The sequence below is a fragment of the Octopus bimaculoides genome, chromosome 1, assembly GCF_001194135.2.
Source record: "Octopus bimaculoides isolate UCB-OBI-ISO-001 chromosome 1, ASM119413v2, whole genome shotgun sequence".
NCBI lineage: Eukaryota > Metazoa > Mollusca > Cephalopoda > Octopoda > Octopodidae > Octopus > Octopus bimaculoides.
In genome coordinates, this window is record NC_068981.1 from 9,168,379 (window position 1) to 9,174,107 (window position 5,729).

At 39.4% G+C, this 5,729-nt stretch overlaps 1 protein-coding gene across 1 annotated transcript in view; it reads right to left on the reverse strand.

Moving 5' to 3' along the window:
- Positions 1 to 5,729, reverse strand: part of LOC106874194 (calbindin-32) — an 83,193-nt gene that overhangs the window by 70,002 nt on the left and 7,462 nt on the right. The window lies entirely within an intron of this gene.

Consider the following 5,729-nt stretch of genomic DNA (forward strand, 5'->3'; position numbering starts at 1 on the left):
AGAGAGAGAGAGAGAGAGAGAGAGAGAGAGAGAGAGAAGTCAGTACATCACGTATATACTTAATAGCGGAAGGAATGACTCTATGAGATTAGACAAAGTACTCTTGAACAGGTACTCTGAGTATACAGGTGTTTCATAAGAATCAACAGTGGTTGGATTAACCTACTTAAATAGAGATTTGTAGGCAAAATGCTCATCGAGCCAACAGAAAGTTATGCATGGATAAATATCCGTTAAGTTACAGATTACCAACAACATTGATAGAAATAGTAGCTACTTCTGGATCTAGGATAAATACATCACATATCGCCTAAATAGTTACACTTTTGCTATCCAAGAACAAACAGGTACTAACTAGCTGATTAACAAGAGAGACCAGGATGCCTCTTAACTTCTCTGCTGTAATAGAAAGTGCCGAATGCGCCATACCAGTGTAGATGTCATTCTTATCATCAGTAGCTGACCAAAAATATCTGCAAGATACTACCTTTCCATTGAATATTACTTTGTCGCTAAAACCGTCCACAAAGCTAAATACAGGAAGAATTGTTGTGATGGCCATAGCAATAGCACGCCAGAACCAGAAAATATCCACACTTTAAAAAATAAATATTTGCGGGACGTTCCAATAAAATCAGCAACCTAGTGAGATGTTGATTAAAACACGTCAGATATTGGGGGCATTTGTTGTGTGTCGTTTGAGTCGGGGATTTAACGCTGTGGAGTGTGAGGTGGAGATGTGATTTTTGTCAGGAGTCAGCAGAAATTTATCTCTCATCGACTCAGCCCGACAGAAACAAGTTCATAAAAAGAATACCCTAGGATGTGAGTGAAGGGGGCTGGAACATAAACTGTGCTGGATTGGTCTCTTGGTTAAGGTGTACATAAAGTAAGCAATGTCTTATCGATTCTTTAGTATCATATAACAAGAATAGCAGATGGTCTCAGAATCGCTAGAGCGCCCTAATATTTTGACACATGCCTTTACACTATTAGTTTAAATCTCAGCAAAGTCAACTTCTAGGTCAATAAAACTAACCATGGGATCACTAGAATTTCTTCAGTCAATGTATGGATGCTTGTTTTAGTGTTGTCAGCTAATTGTGACGCCACTGGACATAATAGTCACAAGTTTTCGATCCACCATAGTCACAAGTTTTCTATCATAAAAAAAAAACTATCACCGTCCTTGAACAAGACTTCGTTTATATTGTGGGGTTAGTTGGGATTAGTGTCGGGGTTTGACTATCTTCACGAGTGATCAATCATCCTCAACTTATTTAGCAAAATCAATTCAATCGATTAGCTATAATTAAGTCTCTTTATTTCAGTCATGTAGCTTCCGTTGAAGAACAAATTGCAAAACCATAAATCCTTCAAGTGTCAACAAACAATAAAAAATAATGCGACCATTGAAAGCAGATGTCAACGTCACTTAATTAATGACCTCGGACAGAATGTGATTAGCGCCGAGCAGAAGGAAACCCGCTACGGCTTATAAAAAAAAAACAAATAATAATAATAATAATAATAATAATAATAATAATAATAATAATAATAATAATAATAATAATGATAATAATAATAGAAAGTTAAGATGGGTTATCGATGTGGGAAGAAAGGCCCATCATTGAATCACTTTCTGTTTATGGATGACCTGAAATTGTTTGGGAAATCTGAAAAACAGATAGATTCCTTAACCAAAACAGTCCAGAAGTGTGGTAGGGACATAGGTAAGGAATTTGGGATTACCAAATGCTGAGTACTTAATATGAAAAGAGGGAAGGAAGCAGCCTGCAGAGGATTGCGGTTACCATCAGGAGAGACCATGGGTGAACCCGACGGTAGTGGGTATAGATATTTAGGGATTTTGGAGCTGGATGACATTCTACACAGGGAAATGAAAGTCAAGGTCAGCGAGGCGTATCTTTATTTACATATTCCCTCCAGAGGAGTCATAGCATTCCTTATATTATCTATAAAAAAATGAAGTAGACTGACATCAAATTTTGAACCCGTTGAAGGTACACGAGATACCGAAATATCATTCAGCAAATTTAATTATGGAACTCTTCTTCTTTTTAATAATAATAATAATAATAATAATAATAATAATAACAACCACAACAATAATAATAATAATAAAACGTTTCTAGCAATCGATGGGTGGTGAAGAAGATAACAACAGATCACAAGATAGAAATAACAAGACCGGATTAAAAGTTTTATTCTAACGGAATACGATTATAGTTAAGTAGGTCAGTCGATTTAGTTGTGAGTGTTGTAATAGCGGTCGTTGCTCGTCCATTATACAATTGGTTCGTAACAACTGTTTCTTCTCAACATGGAGGGGAATAACCAAGAAAACAGGAGTGAACAACCGATATTTGATTTGTAATGTAAGAAAAAACTACACGGCGGCAGCTGTCAACGAATTGACAGGAATAACACAAACGGAGTTGTTCAATCAAAAGCTTCTTGAAGGCTTAGCTCGTACACATAAACCCATATGTACATAAACACATATAATATATATATATATCATATATGTGTGTATATACGCATGTATGTATGTATGTATGTATGTATGTATGTATGTATGTATGTATGTATGTGTGTGCTTTTCATGGTAGCCCTATTGGATATGCTATCATAGACAGAGGTAATCATGCTTACCAGCTATGCCGACAACACAAAAGTCGCACAGTCAGTCAAGGAAACCTCTGATGCTACGCTCTTACAGAAAGATCTAGATGCCATCTAAACATGGGCTGAGGATAACAACATGCAATTTAATGCAAGTAAATTCCAGGCCTTCCGTTGCCAGTTAAGCATTGCTCAGCAATCACGACATCAGTACGTTGGACCAAGTGGAGCAACGATCCCAGAATCAAAATACGGGGCGTGATCTTGGAATAGAAATGAGCAACAATGCCTCATTTCACACACATATCAACAAAATGGTAGCAGTATCCAGAAGACTGGCCGGTTGGACTCTGAGAGCCTTCCGGACAAGGGACCAAGAAACTATGATGACACTGTGGAAGTCATTTATCCTCAACCGACTAGACTACTGCTTTCAGCTATGGTCACCTTATACTACAAGGACGATAGCAGAGCTTGAAGCAGCCCAACGACATTACACAAAGAAAATTGCATCAATGGAACGACTGAGCTACTGGGACAGATTGAAAGAGCTACGACTCTATTTCCTGGAACGAAGGCGGGAGAGGTATGCAGTGATATATATATAGATACTGGAAGGACTGGCACCAAACCTTGGAATAAAGCGCTATACCAGACCACGAACGGGACGTGCTGTCCCCATTGTGTCGACTGCTTCATCTCGGGCAAGGACGATGTAATGCAATAGCTTGGGTTTCAAGGGCCCACAGCTGTTTAACTGTCTGCTGAAACATCCGAGGACACTCCATGGAGTGGATGTAGACGTTTTCAAACGTGAACTTGACCTCTGGCTCACCGAGAACCCGGATGAGCCAATATCTACGCAAGAAACTCAAAAGAGGATAGTAACATCGAACTCCATCCTTCACCAAAAGCCGCTCTGACAAAGAGAAAAGTTAGGTATAAGAGGCATTAGAGGCAGTGTGCTAGAGAGGAGACTGCGCTGGTTTGGTCATGTGATGCGGTTGGATGAGGACAGTTGCATAAAGAAGTGTCGATCACTTAACATGGAGAGAAGTTGTGAAGGAGGAAGACCAGAAGGACATGGGACAAAATACTGGAGGCCGATCTCAAAATGGTGAACCTTACGAAGGAAATGACAGAGGACTGAGATGCATGGCGAATTGCTGTACTCGAGAATTGAGTTCCTAAAACTAAGGTATCACGTAAAAAGCATTGGCGTGGATACGGATGCCACGTAAAAAGTACCCAGAGACTGTGGAATGGTTGGCTTCAAGAAGGGTATCCAGCAGTAAAAACCAGGCCAAAACAGACAAAGGAACCTGGTGCTGCCTCTTGCCTTAACAACTCCTGTCATACAGTCCAGTCCAACCCATGCCAGTATGGGAAAAGACGGTCAATGCTGAATATATATATATATATATATATATATATATATATATATATATAAAATTCCCCTTTGGTCATGAATGACCATGAGATTGTACCTAGAAAGTTCCCCTCTGGAGCAAGATCGTTTTATGGAAGACCAGCAGTCGCCCATGCATACCAGCCTCCCCTCTCCCCACCACTGATTTTATCCAAGGGAAAGGCAAAGGGGCCGATACAGCTCAACACCAGTGATGTCATAACTCATATCTACAGACAAGTGAACTGGAACAACGTGAGGTAAAGTGTCTTGCTCAAGAACACAATATAGCCCAGTCCAGGAATCGAACTCACTACTTCATGATTGGTGAGTCTGACGTTCTAAGCACTGAGTCATGTGCCTTCACTACATGTGTGTGTGTGTGTGGAGACAGAGAGACAGAGAGAGAGAGAGAAAGAGGAGAGAGACAGAGGGGAGAGAGAAAGAGGAGAGAGAGACAGTGGGGAGAGAGAAAGAGGAGAGGGAGAGGAGAGAGAGGACAACGAGTCGGCAGTCGTTGGAGCCTCGAATTGAATGGAATGCTTTGAAATCAACCTCGGTAAGGTTTGAACTCGAGGTGTAAAGAGATGCGCCTTGATAGTGATACTCGTCCGCCTGTTCCAATCGCATTAGTTTTAGGTGGGGTGGGGTGTTGTACAAACAGAGTCGCTATTTACTTATGTTTTGAACTAAAATCCTGCCGAGGGTTATTTGACCTTTAGTGGTCGATAAAACAATAAAATGGCAGTCAAAGTCCTATAATCAATAAAATAAAATCGATATCCACCACCTCTCTTAAAATGCTTTGTTACTAATCGTTATTTCTTTGTTATCTTTAACTGTTATATTGTGTGTGTGTGCGCGCGCGCGCGCGCGTGTGTGTGTGTGTGTGTGTGTGTGTGATATCTTATAACTGTCTGTTTCTCTATTTCACAAGGGTCTTCTTTGTTGTTGCCACATACTGGGAAATTTTTAAACTACAGGGTGTCCACAAAGTCTGGGTACATGGAGTAAATAAAATCATAACATAAACAATTAAATATAAGAAATAATAATTTCTTAAAATATGTGTTAATCCCCATGTACCCAGACTTTGTGGACACCCTGTACATCAAAATTTTCAGATTTGGTATATTGGAATAATTTTCCACGTTAAATCCGATTTTGTTAATTATATGTTTCAAAAAGATTGCAGAAACACGTTAAAGTTTAATCAATTTTACCTAATCAGAAAACAAGATTTAGAAGCTGGTATATTCTGAATGATAGCTATCACAAATGAAAGTAGAATTATTACGAGGAGTAATTTTTATTAAAGAAAACGAAAGCAAAGTTGTAAGAAGCGAAGTTTTAATAAGTTTTAAGGAATAAAGTCTTGTGAAACAGTTAAACAGACATTCTTTTACTCTTTTATTTGTTTCAGTTATTTGACTGCGGCCATGCTGGGGCACCGCCTTTAGTCGAGCAAATCGACCCCAGGACTTATTCTTTGTAAGCCTAGTACTTATTCCATCGGTCTCTTTTTGCCGAACCACTAATTTACGGGGACGTAAACACACCAGCATCGGTTGTCAAGCGATGTTGGGGGGACAAACACAGACACACAAACACATACACATACATATATATATACATATATACAACAGGCTTCTTTCAGTTTCCGTCTACCAAATCC